The sequence below is a fragment of the Schistocerca cancellata genome, chromosome 5, assembly GCF_023864275.1.
Source record: "Schistocerca cancellata isolate TAMUIC-IGC-003103 chromosome 5, iqSchCanc2.1, whole genome shotgun sequence".
Lineage (NCBI taxonomy): Eukaryota > Metazoa > Arthropoda > Insecta > Orthoptera > Acrididae > Schistocerca > Schistocerca cancellata.
The window spans coordinates 543798972-543820485 of record NC_064630.1 but is presented as its reverse complement, the minus strand read 5'-3'; the positions used below and the strand labels follow the sequence as shown (position 1 = coordinate 543820485).

At 41.9% G+C, this 21514-nt stretch overlaps 1 protein-coding gene across 5 annotated transcripts in view; it reads right to left on the bottom strand.

Moving 5' to 3' along the window:
- LOC126188320 (very low-density lipoprotein receptor) overlaps positions 1–21514 on the bottom strand; it is a 598910-nt gene that overhangs the window by 43745 nt on the left and 533651 nt on the right. The window lies entirely within an intron of this gene.

Below are 21514 nucleotides of genomic sequence, written 5' to 3'. Positions count from 1 at the left end.
ATTTGGTATGAATCTCTCAAGTGCTGTTGATACTATTCCTTTGAACTTAAGCCTCATGTGGTCTTCACTTACATAGTTTGGAAGGATTGGAGACTGTCTCTTAGAAAGACGTCAACCGAATTTTTAGTTGCTTTTATAAATAGATATACCTGGTGATCAGAAAGTCAGTATAAATTTGAAAACTTAATAAACCACAGAATAATGTAGATAGAGGGGTAAAAATTGACACACATGCTTGGAATGACATGGGGTTTTATTTGAACAAAAAAAAAAAAAAAAGACACCATATTGCTAGACGCGTGAAAGATCTCTTGTGCGCGTCGTTTGGTGATGATCGTGTGCTCAGTCGCCACTTTCGTCATGCTTGGCCTCCCAGGTCCCCAGACCTCAGTCCGTGCGATTATTGGCTTTGGGGTTACCTGAAGTCGCAAGTGTATCGTGATCGACCGACATCTCTGCGGATGATGAAAGACAACATCCGACGCCACTGCCTCACCAGAACTCCGGACAGGCTTTACAGTGCTGTTCACAACATTATTCCTCAACTACAGCTATTGTTAAGGAATGATGGTGGACATATTGAGCATTTCCTGTAAAGATAATCATCTTTGCTTTGTCTTACTTTGTTATGCTAATTATTGCTATTCTGATCAGATGAAGCGCCATCTGTCGGACATTTTTTAAACGTTTGTATTTTTTTGGTTCTAATAAAACCCCATGTCATTCGAAGCATGTGTGTCAATTTGTGTCTATCTACTTTTTTCCGCGATTTATTCAGTTTTCAAATTTATACTGACTTTTTGATCACCTGGTATTCCGCGTTTAGTTTTAGTGAATTCTTTGTTATGGAACTGAGCCTCGCTACGACTCTTGTGTTCACTAGTCCCTGTATCCGTCGTGATGCTCAGGATCATTTGTGGCTAAGAGGTCAAGTGTGTTTTCGTAACCATTTACAATTTGAGCGGCCTCGTTAACTAATTGTTCAAAATAATTTTAAAAAAAGCATTTATAACAATTACGGAAGTTGTTTTCTACCTACAATAGGGTCTGAAAATGTATTTTTGTCAACATACGAAAGGTAGACTGAAGTCACTGCCAACTATAATTGTGTGAGTGGGGGTACCTATTTGTGATAAGACTCAAGTTTTCTTTGAACTTTTCAGCAACTGTCGGGAGTGGGTATAAGTAGCCAGTTATTAATTTATTCCGGTTCTCTAATATAACCTCTGCTCATACTAAGTCACAGGAACAATCTGCTTCAATGTCGCTTGTGAGCTGGAACACACATTCAATTATTTTTCCTTAAATTGTGCTTCTTGTTTCTATTGTAGTGCAGATCATTACTACTACGGCTTTTCCCTCCAAAACCTAGGATGCTTTCTCTGTGACCCTGTAAATACCAGAGCTCAACAATGTAGAACAACAACGTACGTTACAAGCATAGCGTTCTGTATTACTTCATGTCCTTATTTCTAACATTTTAAAATTGTATGTCGACTTTAGATGACATGTCAAACATAGATGATCTTATCTCTATTTAGTGAACGTATTTTCAGTCATGTTTTGAACATTGTCTGTCCCGCTACACTTTATTAACTAATGTTTCGCCGCAAGGGATATCGCATTTTAGAGAGTGAATTAATATGATGTGTGTCGTTCTTTTCAAACATTCACATACCCATTTCTTCTTTCCTTATTGTCTTTTGGGCATGCAGTAGTTGTAATTAAAGTAGGCACAAATGCGGTGACCAAAAACAAATGATTAGCGTACATTGGCATTCTCTTTACATGTTTCCTTTCTTGTTGCTCTCCTGGCGATGGACTGTTTCTATCGTAATTAGTAAGCATGAAAGGAAGCTACTGTACAGACAGAGGGATCTATATTTATACTTGGCAGAACTAATTACATACTGACATAATCGTCGGTACTGCTTTCGTTTCCCAAAAGTTATAAATATTTCTATTTCGGAAAAGAAGCTCCGTATTTGGTCAAGATGTCAAAGAAGAAGGTCCCTTACGTACTGGTTGTATTGAGTAAGATGTGGAGACGGAGGTTTGAAGGCGGACAGAAGTAGGAAGGGCGTCCCTTACCTGAGGGATCGCTACCTGGCGAAGGGGCAAGTGTGCCAAATGTCCGGCGTGGCACATGTCCTGCATTTCAAGGTCGCACGCGTCATCCCCCTGAATCTCACCCCGCTTCGCCCTGGCCCTTTAGTCAACCGTGGGTGGTCGAGTTTAAGCTTGTTCTGCGCACCTACGTCACGTGTTCTCGGACAGCCAATGAGCGTCCAGTATTTTTGTGAGCGATCCGCTGTGCATGTCGTCGTCAATGCCAGCATTAAACGTGATCGTAGCTAGTTATTTAACGTATCTTTATTACGTTTGTTGCGAGCTGCACCGCTGATTGTAGTGGCGAGCGACAAATTCTGTGGAATGGTTATAATTAAAGCGCAACTACTCACGGAGATCCAGTGTGGGCTCTAATTATCGTATGGCGTCGAACTTGATACATATGCTAATGCGTTAATGCGGAACCGATTTACTCTGGATGAAAAATTGGTTCCAATTTTGGCTAACAGGCGCAAAATCTGGCGCTGTACACACCGCATGACGAAGTCATTTGACAACCCATAACGTGAATGAACGGTATCGTCATCGAGAAGAGAGACCGTGCGCTGTTAGTGAAATTGTTTTATAACAACGGCAGCAATTACAATGCTGTATTGGAGAGCATCGCCGACTGAAAGGTTTGCAGTGAGGCCCTACGTCACTAAATGGTTTAAAGAAGATGACCATGGAATTCGAAAACACGGGCGAGCTTGCTGTGCCACCTGGAAGCTAAGGAGTCCTATATCGGTGAAAGATATTTATGAAGTTGCTGTTTCTGCGACTGACCACGGAGCACGTGCCCTGGAGAATTGTCCATCCCATGGTGAACAGTACTGAAAGTTTTGCGGTCTGTTTTGCACTGGTACCTGTACAAGATGCGAAAGTGAAGTGACTGAAATCTCATGGTCTGCGGCAACTTCCTGAATTTACTATTCGGTTTCTGGCACGAACAGAAGTTGATCACATGTGGCCGGGCAATATTCCATGGAGTGACGACGCACATTTTACGCTACAGCGTGCAGTAAATACACAGAACTTTAGATACTGTTGAAAGGAGAGCTGTGCACTAAGAGCCATTGCACTCGCCGTATGTGACTCTGTGGCGTGGATGCACGTTTGTTCTCTGTCCGGTTTTTTCTTTGAAAAACCCAGAGGACCAGTCAGGCGTAACGTGACGTCTGCAAGTCATCGAGTCGTCCTTGTATACCACGTGATTGCTGCTTTGGAAAAGCGAAACTGTGTGGAAACGACTTTTGTCACCTCATGTCGCTCAATCAGTGAAAGATGTGCTTAATAAAACATCCCGAGACTGTTTTACCCCCTGACCATTTCCAGATGCATGGCTTGCAAGATCACCTGATCTGTGTGACTTTTGCCTCTGGGGATATCTAAAAGAAAGCGTTTGCGTTTACCAGGGACTCGTTCGGTCTCTGCCTGATCTGAAGGACAATACACAGGAACAAGTTGCTCACATTTCACCAGAAATGCTGCGAGAAACTGTGGATAACGTCATTTTACGGGTACAGCCTCTCGTCGACGTCTCCGATGCTCACAGTGAACAAATTGTGTAAGCGGCGGTTAATAATTAAATCAACGTTATTCTTTCTCGCCCGGTTGGCCTTTCTGCCCACGTCCTGTACCTAATCCACTACATATGGAAACGTTTCTATACCTCTCTCTTGCATTCACAGCGCCAGATTTCCACTTGGTGGCCAAAATTGGAACTAACGTGTTTCCAGCACAAATCAGTTCCGCATTATCGCATTAGCATATGTTCGAAGTCTCGGTGCCACATGATAATTACAGCACACAAGGGACCTCTGTGGGTAGCTGCATTTTAATTATAACTACCCGGTACATAAGCAAGCGGGAGAGACAACAGGATATACACATCCTTCAAGCGCGAAGCACGTGTATGCGCGTACCGCAACTGTCGCTTAGGGCCAGCAACAATGGAATCCCCATCCATCCCTCGACCAGTGCGAACCGCCATCGTTCGTGAATCTGACTATAGTGGTCACAATCCGCTACTTCAGTGTGGTTGATTTCATTTTGTCCCTTAACTCTTTCTCCTTTACTGATGATAATGAGTCACAGTGAAGAGCAACGTTCTGGCCATAGCCTAGTTGCTAGCCCAACTTCATGTTTGCTGGGATCGAATTGACATTAGAGAAGGAACATGAGTTGTGAATCTAATGGCTTCAAGGTTTTCAACAAACTTGCTCATGACGAACTAGCTGGACGGAGCACTAACTTTGCACTAGCGAAAAACTGACGACAGAAATATGTGGAGTCTGAGAAAGGACAGTGCAACATGTCTGCGCCTTTTGTAACTTCCTCAGAGGATGCAGTTGTGAGCGCTGTCTTCTATTCTCCGCGAAGGGAAAATAAATGGGAAAGCAGGTTTATTTAAACGGACAATTTTAATAGAGAAATGGTTCGCAGGGCTATGTTACAGTACTAAAACAGAGTGGAGTACTACACTGCCAGTGCAGTTTATACTGAACTTCAACACAAAATCGAATACGAGGGCACGGAAACTTCCATTCTTCCCCTTCTGGAAGACATCGGTTTTAAGTTCAGAAAATGTAACTACGGACAAAAATTTCCTACGGAACGAGCGGATACTGACGCCTCGAGAGCTACGTCTTTGCTGACTAATCATTTATTGTATAAAAGAGGACAATAGGTCTTTCGTTTATCTGAAAGAAACTCTGGTTTCGCAAAACCGCTCTAACAAATGTAATTGGCAAGATTCCAAGGGAAAGGGTGGCCTCTCAGTACGTATAGGCACCGTACTTTCCTGCACGCTAGTGTACTATGTACATAGGTGTCTTGGGTGATGAGTGAAGATTCTATAGTTGGTGCTAATGTAAAATTTTAGGGAGGTAGGGAATATTCTCGATCCTATTAAGCTGAGCTGTCGGAAATAGAATCGTGGCGCTCGAGGAACCTTTAGTAAGTAAACCGCATTTATACGTGACACGATGAAATGTCACGTCAGATGTTAAAAAAATTATAAATTTAATTTTTTGAGTTTTCACTGGAAATTTCTACGCAGTCCAACAGAACGAAAATTCATTAGTTCTACATTTTGTCGTAACAGACGAAACAATTCCACATCTCTTGTGGTATTTTATTTTCTTAGCTGAAAATACTCTTACGTTTTCACGCTGAAATATGTAGTGCACGTATGTGTAAATTGAGAATATCCAAACATTTTTCGGTCCACGTATGTTAGTGCTATTGGCCTTTTCCACACGTTACTGTAAAGAAGGCATTTTTTCTTGAAAGTTTCTTGTAACGTTAGTCTTTCCTTAATGTCATCCATTGTTAGGATGCAAGGTAGCGCTTCTCATATTGTAATAGTAATAATTGGTAGCATTCAATCGTTACATGTTCTGCACACGATTCAACGCCTAGAGAAGCGTCAACTTGAGATTCCTGGAGCCCACAGCTGATCAGAGCGCGTCTGGCGCCCGGTACGATTTGAGATTGGACGGCTACCGACAAAAGTCTAAGATTTTAGTGTAAGACGAGGACCCACAGCCCAATGTGTTTTTATTGTACTTCATTTTATGAACGACGCAAATGTACCTCATGACGCGAGTTTGGAAACGCGATATGAGAGCAATGTTTCTCGAAACGCGTTGTGATGGACATAAAATGGTTGAATGCTCCACTCATTGCTATTCGTTTTTACTTGTTTCCGTAACGACTGGACACAGGTTTCTTTTGGAAAGGACGCTATCATATTCACGACTAAAAAATTTTAACTCTTTTTCAGGATTTTTACTAACATTTGGAAATTATCACTAACTGGCAGTCTTTGAAGTTGATAAAATTTCCTTGACCGGCGTAGTTGTGTGCGGTCGGTGTGTGTTTAATGTTCTAAGCAGTCTGGATACTTCCAAGTTAAATGACTCGGAAAGCAATGACTGCTCGGCTAACTGTAGACGCTACTCTCTTGGTGCTAGTGACGAAAGTTTACAAAATTCGTTCCTAACCTTCTCGAACGAAACACTGCCCTTAGTTTAAGAGCTGAAATGAGAATGAGCGGGCTGGTGTCTTAGGCTATAGCCTGGTGTACTGTGACTAATCACTTTGAACCAGGAAGAGGAAGGCCAGAGCTTAGCGTCCGTTCGGCGACTGAGTCATAGTAGAAAGAGCACAAGCTTCGATTGTACAAAGACGAGACAGCTAATCTGCAGTGTCCATTTCTTAAACAACTCCTGGAATACTTTTTCAGTGATTTAGGGAAACCTTGTGAAACATGACTCCGGTTGACCACGCGGATACTTAAACACTGTTTCTTCCGAATGCGAAAGGAATGCATTAACCACTAAGCCAACTCTGTCGATAGGGCAGAGGGGGAGACACAACTGATATAAAGATTCGTGTTTACGTCCCACCTGTCATGATGGCCGGAAGCAAAATAACAGCACAATTAATAAACTGTTCAGCGGTTATGTAATTTCAATTGGATTTGTTGCGAGTTTGTAACAGCTGGTTTTTGAACTCTTATCGTCCTTTCATTGAAGGCCCGTTCGCAGATAACGCCTACGAATGACGCATATTTTTATTTTTGACGCACGTGGTCTTACGTAAAAGACTCGTGCTATCGGGGAGGACTTTGGAATCGGGGGCAAACTTGACCTGCCGCGGATCACCGATTGCGAGCGTTAATATGCGCCGGAGACGTCGGCGTCTCTTCTGCAAGTGGGTCAGACGCGTTTCCGCAAACGCCTATCGTCTGGCGCTACGCCACATTCCTAGGATGGTGGTACCAGCTCACATAGACCAGAGCTCCACTTCAGCCACTGCGGGAACTTCGGCACTTCGGTACTTACCGTGCACGCAAGTGAGCGAAATGATTAAGACCTTTACATACCGATGGCAGGTTGTTTCCCAACAGGTCAATAAGTGACTCCAAGTGATTCGAGGTACCTGGTTTCAATGAGCGTTGTGAAAATCGGTCCACTATTTGATGCTAAGGGAAATTTCATGAACTGTTAGGAGTAACTGGCTTTGCAACTGTCTCCTGTGTCGAAGGGAAGGACGGAACATTACAACTTCGAGTTCACCTTGTATAAGCTTTTGAAACACCGTGGTACAGAATTGTCCCTAAATATGTGGCGCTATCTATGCTTGGCTCGATAAAGAAAGTCTAGTTCCCTACTGAACAGAGCATGTCACTAATCCAACTTGGTAGATATTATGAATGTACTGTAATAAATTTTGTATATTCGAGGTACCTGGTTTCAAAGAGCACTCGTTTATTTGTAACTATGAACTATATGGATATTGACGCTCAAAACGTGTTTCATACCTCAGTATTTATTTTGTAAAAAACTCACAAAAGATACGACTGACATCGGGCTTGTATATGTATTGTTGCTATCCAACGTTTGATTATTCACAAAAATTGAAAGTGTTGCAGGTCTACGTGATCTACCACAACATCAATTCACTCAAGTGAGGCTTAGAATGTGTCTTAAATGTACTGAAAGACATCTTTCTCCCCACCAGCTTAAGGGCTGTGATATCAGAAAAGCAAAGTATAAAAATGTATTTAAAAATATAATTAATGTGCGCGAAGGCTAGCTCTATTTTCATTTATGTTAATAATGACGTAAAGCATTTTGCTACTGGAATTTAAATTTTTGTGAATTTTTTTGACGCAATAATAACCGTAACTGAGTGCACTATTTCCACAAACCTGTCGGGCAATCATAGCGAAACGAAGTAAGTCATTGTTATAAAATTTGAAACAACTGAATTTGCGTATAAAATGTCCCATTTTAAAGAAATTTTTGTACTGATACCAAAACTGGTCCTAAACTTTTCAAGTCTGCAATAATTCCAAAACATACAGAGAATTTAATTCTCAGATTTATATTTTAGCAATACTAATAAATCTAATGCTTTTGGATTACAGTTGTAAGTGAAAAGCAATATCTTTTTATCCTCCAGCATCTGTTGACTTAAAATTTTTCCATACTGTCCTAACTGAATTTCAATATTATGGAAGATATTCCTTTGTTTATGTATGATACAGTACTGGAATTAGTGAGCCGAATTGATCTCCCATGAAACCTATTACCCTGTTACGGTCATTAGTCGCTGTGGATCCATGTTTTATGGTAGAGAAATGTTTGAATATAGGGAATATGAATTCCTTACCGTTATCCTAAAATACAATTACGGAGGAATTGTATGGTATCAAGGCAATCAGCAAGCTGCTGTACTAGTGGTATAAATGTGACTTATGCATAACAGAAAAATAGAATTCACTTGATACAAATTTTGATTAGAGTCCAAGGATTGTTTGTAATGTGTCGCGGTCTACTTTGATACAATTTCGTAATCGACCACCGAACCAGAGTGCCATAAAGCTCTCTCTTGCAGATTCAGTATAACTTGACTAAAGGGAAGCTGAGACATGAAGAAATAATTATGTAATGGAGAGAAGTGTAAGAAGTAAAAATTGTTGAGACTACCTAAGACCTGAACAAAAAAAAGCAGGTTTAAGAATATGTTGGTTGCTAAGACAAAGAGGCTTGCACAGGATACATTAGTGCGGAGAACTGCTTTTAACGAATTTTTTAACTGACTGCTATAAAACGCCGCCGCCCCCCCCCCCCCGCCCTACACACACACACACACACACACACACACACACACACACACACACACACACTCACTCTATTTCTCGACCGTTCCACTGTAGAATAGTACACTGGAATAAAGAACGCACATATAACTTGCGAGCTTTGGCTACCCTTCTTCGAAGTTTTTGGATGTGCTCCGTCAGTACTTTCTTGTAGGGGCCACTCAAAAATACTCTTGGAGAGGCCGGACATGCGTAATGTTGGCTGTCTCTCTATCAGCCTTGTTGCACCTTCTAAGGGCTCTGCTAATAAAACTCAAGTCTTTGGGGCGCCTTCCTCGTAACGTTTTCTACGTGCAATTTAAGTTGTTCCTAGTTGTAATCACTAGATATTTAGGTACATCGACAGCCTTTAAATTTGCGTTATTTATCATGTAACCAAAGCTTAACGAAGGTTTTTCTGAATACTCAGGAAGAGGAATTCAGACTTTTTGTTGCTCACATATTTTGTCTAAATCGTTTTGCAATTCCTTTTGATTTTGAATTGACTTTGCTGGACGGTAAACGACGTCTGCAAACACTCTAAGATGGCGGCTCTAATTGTCTCCTAAATCGTTTAAATAGACTAGGACAGCGTTTTGATGAAATATTATCGGGTCATCAGACAAGTAGATTTCATCAATGAAATTCGTCGTGGAAGCCTGCCTGCCCATATAGCGCAGTACCTGTACAACTTCGTTGAGGAACCCTAGATATTACTTCTGTTTCACTGGATGGCTTCCCGTAAATTACTACGGCATGTAATCGCGAATCCAGTCATACAACTGGGACTCCACAGGCACGCAATTTGATTAGAAGCCGCTTGTGAGCAATCCTGTCAAAAACTTCATGCGAATCTAGATATGGGATCAGGTTGGGATACCCTTTCTGTGGCATTCCTGAATGAAGAGCTAACTGTGTTTCGAGAGACGATATTTTCTGAATCTAATGCCAATCGTATATCAATGATTATTTTATTGGTGATATTTCATAATAATGGAACAGAGTATACGTTCCTTTATCCTATTGACATTCAGTGTCAATGATATAGATCGAATAATTCTGCGGGTTACTTCTATTTCCGTACTTGTGTATTGATGTGACCTGCGCAGCTTCCCCTTGTTTAGCTACGAGTCTTTCTTAGACCGAGCGGTTTTTTGTACATGATTGCTAAAAACGCAGCTACAGGGTGGCGCACGAAATGTGTTATCAATTGTTTCTTTCACAATTTACGACGCACATTAGATATCCCGCTGGGATCTCTGCAGCAGTACCAGCAGAGCTTGGAAAAACAAATGAGTTACGAAATGACGTGTAATTCACGATACTGCCGCTAGGAGACTAGTAAGCAGCAGTGGCTGACAATGGAAGCCTGACGACACAGCAACGATCGGCAATTGTGTTACTTTTTCATGAAACGAAAAGCCTTGTTGTGACTCAGAGGCGTTTTCGACAACAGTTTAACACACTATGGGTCCCATGCAAGAAGACCATCCACAGGTTGTACGATAAATTTGTACAGGAAGGAACAGTATTGGAAGCGAAGCGACCTCGGCCTAAGCCTGTTTGTTCGCCGGAGAATACTGAAGCGGTATGAGTTGCTGTACAGAGAAGTCCCGGCAAATCGTGTAGAAAGGCAGCAGTGCAACTGGGAATATCCAGACGCTCCGTTCAACGCATTCTTAAAAGTGACCTCCATATGTACCCATACAAGATGACCTGTGCACAGATACTCACTGAAGAACACAAGCAGCAGAGACTACTGTTTGCTCAGTGGGCGGGGGGGTAGGGAAGAAACACTTAACAACGTTTGGTTTTCAGACGAGGCACATTTTCATTTAGACGGTGTGGTTAACAAACAAAATGTACGCTTTTGGGCCACTGAAAACCCACAAGTGCTTCATGAACGACAACATTATGCTACGAGGATTACAGCGTGGGCAGCAGTTTCCAGTTACGGACTTCTTGGACCCTTTTTCTTTGAAGAAACTGAAAAGCGAGCGTTATTTGAGCATGCTTCGCAATAGCTTCATTCCACAGCTTCTTGCTACTGCCTTGCCCTTCAACACGCAGTGGTTCATGCAAGATGGAGCAAGGCCACATACTGCAAACACTGTGTTAGAGTTTTTACACGAGCATTTAGACATGTGGATCATTTCACTCAGGTTCCCAGGTCGCTTCAATGACGGACAAAACTGGCCCCCCAATAATCCACACCTCAATCCAAGTGACTTTTTTTGGGGGTACCTAAAGGTAAAAATTTTCGCGTAACGTCCACGTGATTTAATGGAGCTCAGAAGACTTATTCTTCAAGCTTGCAGTGAAATTACGCAAGACACGTGCCGTAGGGTAAGCACTAACTTCAGTGTTCGTTTGAAGGAAGTTAGGAAACGAAATGGTGGACATATTGAGCATGTGCTGAGTTAGAACAAATCTCCATGGTCGGCTCTTCATTGTAGTAGATGTACCTTTCAGATTGTATTGACAAAGTTTATATTCAAAAACAAAATGGTAACATATTTCGTGCGCCACCCTGTAGCTGCGTTTTTAGCAACCACGTACAAAAAACCTTTTTGTAGCATTTCTGAATGAAGAGCTGTGTTTCAAAAGACCGATATTTTCTGAATCCACTGCCAATCGTGCATCAGTGATTGTTTTATTGGAGATATTTTCCAACATTCTAACAGAGTATACGTTCATTTATCCTATTGCCATTCAGTGTCAATGATGTTGTTGCTGTGGTCTTCAGTCCTGAGACTGGTTTGATGCAGCTCTCCATGCTACTCTGTCCTGTGCAAGCTTCATCTCCCAGTACCTACTGCAACCTACATCCTTCTCAATCTGCTTAGTGTATTCATCTTTTGGTCTCCCTCTACGATTTTTACCCTCCACGCTGCCCTCCAATACTAAATTGGCGATACCTTGATGCCTCAGAACATGTCCTACCAACCGATCCCTTCTTCTAGTCAAGTTGTGCCACAAACTTATCTTCTCCACAATCCATTCAATACCTCATTAGTTATATAATGTACCCATCTAATCTTCAACATTCTTCTGTAGCACCACATTTCGAAAGCTTCTATTCCCTTCTTGTCCAAACTATTTATCGTCCATGTTTCACTTCCATACATGGCTACACTCCATACAAATACTTTCAGAAACGGCTTCCTGACACTTAAACCTATACTCGATGTTAACACATTCCTTTTCGTCAGAAACGCTTTCCTTGCCATTGCCAGTCTACATTTTATATCCTGTCTACTTCGACCATCATCAGTTATTTTGCTCCCCAAATAGCAAAACTCCTTTACTACTTTGAGTGTCTCATTTCCTAATCTAATTCCTCAGCATCACCAGATTTAATTCGACTACATTCCATTATCCTCGTTTTGCTTTTGTTGATGTTCATCTTATATCCTCCTTTCAAGCCACTATCCACGCCGTTCAACTGCTCTTCTAAGTCCTTTTCTGTCTCCGTCAGAATTACAATGTAATCGGCGAACCTCAAAGCTTTTATTTCTTCTCCATGGATTTTAATACCTACTCCGAAATTTTCTTTTGTTTCCTTCACTGCTTGCTCAATATAGAGATTGAATAACATCGGGGAGAGGCTACAACACTGTCTCACTCCCTTCCCAACCACTGCTTCCCTTTCATGTCCCTCGACTCTTGTAACTGCCATCTGGCCAGATGGCAGATAGCAGTGTCAGTGATATAGATCGAATAATTCTGCGAGTTACTTCTATTTCCGTACTTGTGTATTGATGTGACCTGTGCAGCTTCCCCTTGTTTAGGTACGAGTCTCTCTCAGACCGAGTGGTTGTACATGGTTGCTATAAACGCAGCTATTTCTTTAAGACGGTGTAGGAGAGAGCCGAAAACGCCTCAAATGGTGACCCATAGAAGCTGACGAAGGAACACGTTGATTCAATATGAAAGACAGACGCCGAGTGTTGTCGCGGCGCGAGTTGGCGACCAATAAAAGCGGGAGCAGGAAGACGGCGTGGGGTGTGGGGAGACAGACGCTGGCCCACCTGCCTAGACAATGGCGCGCCGCCGCCCCAGCGCTTTTTGTGTGCGCTTCCCTTCCTTTCCTTTCCTTTCTCCGCCGCCCGCCTCGAGGCGGTTCGCGGGTCTTTCACCTGTTGTGCCGAAGCTCCATCGTTCCAGTCGGGCGTGAACACACCCCCGAGTGGCGCGCCCACAATACGAGGTTCGCTCGAGCGCTGCTTCCGTCGCGGCGTCCGCGTCTTGGCAATAAAGATATTAGACATTGCTCTCCCGGCCGTTGTACAACCTACCGCAAGATCATCGTGCTTTTCTGTTACTACTGTCGGTCTAGGAAATGAGAGTCGACGCTACTTTTCCATCCTTATTTTCACACCGTGGCTTATTTAAAGACCAGCTTAACGCCGGCTGCTTTACCCGCCTAGGCTGTTTGATCTGCACATTTTTTTTTCTTTAACCTTCTAAACTTTTCACGCTAACCAAGGCCGTAGGAATACGGTGTTTTCCAAATGTACTTCTGATCAAAAAGCGCTTCTAGTAGCTGGACTTTAGGATTTCTGTTAATAACGTCTTTTGCATTCTTGAGGTGACATTTTCATAGGAACTTTCACCCCTAACACACAATTCCTTACATGTAACCCGAGAAGTGAAATATCAAGTACACAGATGTAGCTTTAAAAATTCCAGTATAACGAAATATTTTTTTAAAAAATTTCATCCCGTGTTTCACACCTTTAGTTGTTGAATTTCCGAATACACTGAAACACGTGTATATATACCTTACATTGTAGGCGTCGTTTAAGAAGGGGTATTTTTAGAAATTGGGGAAGGATTTCTTTTTAAATACGTTGCTGTTAAGGCAGTTTTAAAGCTACATCTAAAAAATTGGCATTTAGTTCCTGTCAGAAATAAGTAAGTTGTTTCAGCATTTCTGGAAATTTAATCCCTGCGAAGGTGAAATACTGAGTGAAAATCTATGAAAATTGGTATTTGACTTCTCTGTTAGAAATATATATAGTTTCTAACCGAGAAGTCAAATACCAATTTTCATGTATGTAGCTTTAAAAATGCTGTGATAATCATTACTAATTATTTGCAAAAACTTTCGCTCAGTATTTCACCCTCATAGGGATTAAATTTCCAAAAATGCTGAAACAACTTATTTATTTCTGACTGAAAAACTAAATGCCAATTTCCGTAAGTCTAGCCTTAACAGCGACGTATTTTTTTAAAAAAACTTTTTATTCCCTATTTCGCAAAATCCCTTCTTAAACGATGCCTACAGTGTAAGATCAACATCTTCCCCAAATTTTAAGTTTATGTCCTTAGCTATTTGAGCTGGGTACTGATGAGACAGTCGCTATAGAAATACACAGACCCACTTTCGGTAAAGCACTTTTTCCTGTAATCGAGAGCCTGCATTTCAGAAGAACGATAAAGTAAGAAACATGAGAAACGACGTAACAGTTGGTACTAATACTGATGTTTTTGTCGTCTTCAGTCCGAAGAGTATTGACCCAACGCTCTACGCTGGTCTAACCTGTAGAAGCTGCTTCATCTAAGCGTAACTACATACTATATATCCACTTGAACCTTGGTCTTCGTCTAGCATTTTAAGCCAGCACGCTTCTCTCCATCGCCAAATTCACAGTTCCTTGACGCCTAAGGATGTCCTATCAACCGAACCTTTCTTTTAGTAAAGTTGGGCCATAATTTCTTTTTTCTCAAATTCATTTCTGTACCTCCTCATTAGTAATACCATATGTCAATATAGTCTTCAGCATTCTTCTATGCGTAAATATTTCCAAAGCTTCTACTATCTTGTTTCAACTGTCTGATCACTTTTGCCAAAATCCAGACAAATACTTCCTGTAAAGATCTTTTAACTTTTAATAAGAATAATAACTGCGAAAATCCAACGAGTAAATAATATAGGACATTAATAGGAAAAAGACGTGATGCAACAAATGTGAAAGGAAAGAATACACCTGATTAGCCAATTGCTCATATTCTTGATGATTAAATTCTGGTGGGGGGATAAAAGGCTGACCTGGGGACATCATTATTACGGAGTGTGACCTTTAAAAGAAACCGTGTCAAGTACAATTGACAAAACTGTTAAGATACAGCAAACTGACTGTACCATCAAAGGGAATAGGCAGTAAGATTATGATAGAAGTATTTTGTTTTCCTTTTCATCTCACAAGACATGAATGACAGCCCAGTAAAAACTGACTTTACATCCAACACAGTGTAATTACGTTTCACGACTGTCAATAGGAGAATTTCTCACATCGAGATTAGCTCCGTGTTTTGACAGCACATAGAAAAATTAAGGCGCTGTAAATAAGTTAGTAATTTTTGGGATACAGTGAAAGGACATGTTAGTACCTGGAGCGGCTATTCTCTAACACACTTCATTAGCTGGAAAAGCATAAGGTGTTCAATAGGCTTCCCAATTTCTCGCCACTACAAAAGCGTGTAAGCGGCTTTTTTTTCTTTTTCTTCAATTATGTCAGGTCTAATTTAAGTCTGAAAAGACTTACGAAGCTGTGCGTAAACTTATGCAACATTTCTAATAAATTTTTACCGAGAAATTCCACAGCGTAACCTAACAAAAAAAAAAAAAATAAAAGACGCAAGGCAATGCAACTAAAACAGTGTACGAACGGAAAAATTAGGTGTTACTGTATGTGAATCTCGATGGAAACTGGAGGAAGGCCAGGATGAAACAAGAATGACAGATAGAAACGGCCTGGATTTGCTGATGGAAAACTTGAAATTAAGTTGGCTAGAGATCTGAACCCCGCTACTTTGGCAAACAAACTCGTTGTCGTCGTCGGTGCGTCACTTCGCTCCGTTCTGACGTTTTTACCAGGGTGTATGTTACCAAATAGCATATCCAGGCGAGACTGACAGTAAGCCGCAGCCGTCAAGCTACGAGAGCAGCCGAGCCGTTTACGAACAACGGACAGGCACCCACTTAGAGCCGGAAGGCTTAAGCTCTGAGGCGGGCCGGAAGGAACTGTTTCCTGCAGAAGACGACCAGCACAAAATAGGAGACAGAGTTCGGAGATTCCGCTTGGGATTGTGTGGGCCGGAAGTCGCTGCGAATCTGGTTCGCTAATCGGAACTGTCCAGTTTAGTGTTTCCCGTCTTTGGGTGCAGAGGGAAGTCTAAAATTTAAAAATGTCTGTTTCCGTGTCACTACTATAAGTGAGGTATGAGTGAGTTCATTGTTGAGTTTTACACATACAGCAGTCGATGGTATTGGAAAGTAAAGAGCAAGGAACACAGCTAACAGAATAAGAAAGGCAGTTGCTTTTAATTTATTAACAGAGAAAATTAAAGTGGTTGGTCCTGCGTCAAAACAGGTCAACTTATTTTTAAAAAAAAAATAAAATAAAATGATTGCGATCTGTCTACCGCAAAGAGTTCACATCAATAACTAAATCTATTCGATCTGAGGTACTTCATTTGCCTTTATGAAATCCTCCTATAAAACTATGTACATATCTTTGAAACTGTTCGATGTAATTTCGCTCACTGCTTGCTTTGACAGTACAGTCTAAAAGCCCGGAACTTTATAGCTTCTTATTGTTTCCAGATTCTCGTCAGGTTTAGTTGATTTCCTCATAAAGGCGTTCTGTCGTTTTTTGTGAGGAGTTATGAGCGTCAACACGTAACCATGTTTCCGTGTACACTTTCAAATAATTCTGCGAGTCTTCTGGTTCACCTGCAGCTCGGGCAGGAATTAAAATAGTAAAACTTACGTCTTTCACGGAGCCAATGTCTGGAGCATTTTGACCGTCATTCGCCCATTTGCCACTTTGCATTTATTTATTGACTTATATACCTTTTGTAAGACAAGTTACTAACACCGACTGCAGTGCCCTAAACTGAATGTGAAGAATGCACGGTGGGAGAATCCCTGTTTGCCGCTGGAAGTGAATGACCTTGTGGATGACATCGGAAGTTCACTGAGGCTTTTTGCAGGTGATGCTGTGGTGTATCGAGAGGTTGTAACAATGGAAAATTGTACTGAAATGCAGGAGGATCTGCAACGAATTGACGCATGGTGCAGGGAATGGCAATTGAATCTCAATGTAGACAAGTGTAATGTGCTGCGAATACATAGAAAGATAGATCCCTTATCATTTAGCTAAAATACAGCAGGTCAGCAACTGGAAGCAGTTAATTCCATAAATTATCTGGGAGGACGCATTAGGAGTGATTTAAAATGGAATGATCATATAAAGTTGATCGTTGGTAAAGCAAATGCCAGACAGATTCATTGGAAGAATCCTAAGGAAATGCAATCCGAAAACAAAGGAAGTAGGTTATAGTACGCTTGTTCGCCCACTGCTTGAATACTGCTCAGCAGTGTGGGATCCGTACCATATAGAGTTGATAGAAGAGATAGAGAAGCTCCAACGGACAGCAGCGCGCTTCGTTACAGGATCATTTAGTAATCGCGAAAGCGTTACGGAGATGATAGATAAAATCCAGTGGAAGACTCTGCAGGAGAGACGCTCGGTAGCTCGGTACGGGCTTTTGTTAAAGTTTCGAGAACATACCTTCACCGAAGAGTCAAGCAGTATATTGCTCCCTCCTACGTATATCTCGCGAAGAGACCATGAGGATAAAATCAGAGAGATTAGAGCCCACACAGAAGCATACCGACAATCCTTCTTTCCACGAACAATACGAGACTGGAATAGAAGGAGAACCGATAGAGGTACTCAAGGTACCCTCCGCCACACACCGTCAGGTCGTTTGCGGAGTATGGATGTAGATGTAGAATCTGCTATCTCGAATCGCACATAAACAGTATCCCTCCATTTGATTTATTTCGACTGACATTAAACAGTATTGGCAGTACTTAACAACGTGTTACGAACATGAGTGTACTCCACAGCAAACAACAAAACCCCTTGTGAGAAATCGAAGTCCGCACGTAGTTACGGTTACTGGAGCGATTAAGTAGCACTCTCACCAAGACAATTGGTGGTTCATATCTCAGTGAAGACTGAAGCCAATATTGAACAGAATGGGCACTGTCTGAAGACGGAGGGGGATCATGCTGCATTTGCTATGACTGGTACGGACTGTTCGCCACCTGGTGTAAGGAACGCTGAGCCTCGCAGACTGGGTCAACAACCGGAGCTGGACATAAACGGAGAGCCTCTTTTTATGATTCTGCACGACCAGTCGCAGTGGTGCAGCTAGAAGAGAAATGCTCACTGGAAAGCAGCAGATAACTCGCGAATGGGACAGTTGCAAGACAGTTCTTATGCCAGCGTATGAAATTCGCCACCATTTCAGGGAAAAAAATAAAAAACCAAAACAAATTAACCGGAAGTTTAATTTGCTTTAAGCGGTATATGAAGCTTTCGTCTGCGACCACGTGCGAAGTTCAATGGGGGACTATTGAATGAGCGACGAATTTGTCTGTCAGTCCTAGCTACAGTTATCTGATGAAGACTCGAGCCAAAAGCTGAGACCGTCAGCAATTTAGAAAATTCGGAGCGAAAGGCGCGGGTCAGACCAATATTGTTACAAACAACGGCCTTTCGAAACGGCGGATTCGCAGTCACGTGTGGCCTCTGACGCTTCAGCGACACCAAAGGCCAGCGCTGACGTCTTACTGGGATCTTCGTCGACTGCAACGTCAGTATTGACGGCTCACTGCGTGGTAATGGCAAGTGATAAGGGCAGCAATATGTTTAGAATTCCGTACCGCCATTTGATGCTCTTCCATGTAAGTATGGATGATTCCCTGGCTGGTGCTGCAATAATCTTCACTGGTAAATATTAACACGATGGCCAAGATAAAGTAAATTTAATACGTTTACTATAGCTAGAAGGAAGAACATACGCAAATTTAGTAACAGGAAAGCGTTTGTCCCCAGCACTGTCATAGGTTTCCTATGTACGACGGTAATCTCTCGGTGCTTATTCGTATTAGAAAATATCAATAGCTATAGAGATCTAGAAACTAAATAAATGCACAATGGAATAACAATATCCGACCAACACGTTAGTATTAGATACGGACATTTATTTACTTTCTCTCGTTGAAATGTTTGACATTGAATTATGTCTTTTTGTTGCAGCTGAACTTAGAAATATACTTTGCTGGGGTGACATCAAAAATTTATTTCGGGCATATGCTAGAGAATCTCGAGCTACAGCAATGGTTCACAGATGTAAAACTACAAAATTTAAATCGGAAAATGAACATTCAGCAATAGTTTGCACCTGGTAACAGTTGTTTCCCGCTTATGTAATGTATTGTTTCATTGCCGGAATGATAAAATCGTGCTGAATACGCAAAATGTATTAAGAAATATAAATGGTTGCAAGGAAGAACGCTCGTAAATTGGCCACCTGTTTGCAGAAGCAAGTTCAATTTTATTTCTAATATACGGGTAAGTCGGAGTGTGTATGTGATATAGAGCCCATAGGAAACAATTCTCCGGTTTATAAAGGGGTACGTTATTGCAAGGTAGATTAGTGTTTAGTTTCAAGACTACTACGATGTCATCCTTAAAGACAGAGCATATACTACAGAAAAACCTGATAGTATTAGGTTACAAGATTAGTGGTAGAGCTGGTCACATCGTAGAACTATTTAGGCTTCATACTAACAACCAAACCTCCAGATGGTAGATAATCGTATCTGTACTAAACGTATATCGATAGAATATGGAACAAAACACTGACATTGTGGCATGCGCTGTCATCCAGGAGAACGTGCGTAAACGTCAACTATTAAGTACCACAGGAAAAGCAGGACTGTGAGCATCTGCCGTATGGAATTCCCGTGGGAAATCTGTAAACCGTAAGTCCGTCGTACCAAGGGTCCTGGGTTAGAGCTCTAGTGATGCACTTTTTGTTCTGTAGTTCAAATGGTTCAAATGGCTCTGAGCACTATGGGACTTAACATCTATGGTCATCAGTCCCCTAGAACTGAGAACTACTTAAACCTAACTAACCTAAGGACAGCACACAACACCCAGCCATCACGAGGCAGAGAAAATCCCTGACCCCGCCGGGAATCGAACCCGGGAAGCGAGAACGCTACCACTTTGTTCTGTAGTACATGTGAAACTGCTATACGGGACAACTTCCTGACACGTCAAAGGACTGTTCAGAATTTATAGATGTATGGTAGTGCTACCATATAGCAGTCAATTATTATTCTTACTATTGTCATTATTACTATCAATACTTCCGACGTATCATGCAATTGTTTGTTTACTCTTCTGTTCGGATTGTTTGTGTTTGTTCTGTGAAACTACAAATATGCGCTATGGGTTTGCTACTTTCAAATAAACGAAGAGAAAGCAGACTGCCAACAGAAAATTGCTATGGACTCCGAACAGTCCTAAGTGTGTCAGGAACCTGCTGTCCCATGTAACGGTAATGTTTGTACTGCAGCACAAGGAATGGATAGACCAGGGCTCGAACTCGCGACCCTTGGCACGACGAACTAACGCTCTACCAACTTCCCTACAGAGCCCCACGCGACAACCACTCACAGTTACGCTCTTCCTGTGCTCACGTGTTACCTATTACTTGCAGTTTACGCACGTCCTCCTTGACGACAGCACGTAATACGAACTATATCGTAGATTTGGGTGATGATGTGTCGACATACATCGTTTGGTACCGATCTGTCTGCCATCTGCAGATTTGAATGTAAGATGCAACATGGAATCATTGTTAGGGAAGGCGAATGAAAGACTTAAATTTACTTTAACGGTTCTGGCAAAGTGCAATGCAGTTCTAAAGGAAATAGCACACAAGACAAATTCTAGAACATTGTTTCAACGTTTTGATCTCTGATCGGTTAGGCATGACACCATAAATGGAACAAATTCAGAGACGCTTTAGTGGGATCGTGAAAGGACGGCCTAGCCCTTAGAGAAACTTAACATAAATAGGCGGGGAACGTAAATGAGAATTGCTCGACGACGTACATATCGCAAAACTCGGTTCGATAAAGTGCGGCCATATCGTTGCTACCATGGTATATCTCGTGTACGGGTCATTACGGTCAGAGAAATTAGGACACTTACCGAGCATTTAACTCATTTTTTCCTCGTCGCTCAGCACGCAAAAGAAACAGGGCGAAAAATTGCTGGTGCTGGTACGATTTACCCTCTGTTATGCATCTTGCAGAGGCTTGCGGAGTATACAGGGCGTTTCACATTTCATGTTACACGCTTCTGTAGGGGACTTCGTGGATCAAGCGTTACACAGGAACCCACGACCGGGAAAGACGTCCAACGACGTTACAGACCGACGAAGTTATAGGCGCCGGCGCCTGTAAATTTATGTATATACACAGGGTGTTTCCTCGATGATGCTATAATCTTTCTGGAACTATGGAGAAGGATGTATCCATTTGAGGTAATGGTCCCTGTGCCCGAAACGAAAGACTCGAAAGGTATAAGCGAAAACCGTTCTGATACATTTGACAGTGGAATACATGTACTGGTACTGTTGTTGCTAAGATTGTAGGGTAGACAACTTTCAGAGGGGGTACAATGGACCAAAAAAAACGAAAAAGTGTGTAGTAAACTTGGACTCTAAAATGCATCCCCGAGGAGGTTCAAGCACTTGCTCAATAGAGGAGATGTGTTCCACAGTAGCGATGATTAACGTGTGTTCATTGCTTCATGGGGATGCTTTAGAGCTCAAGTGTACTAGACTTTTTTTCTTGTTTTGATCCATACCACC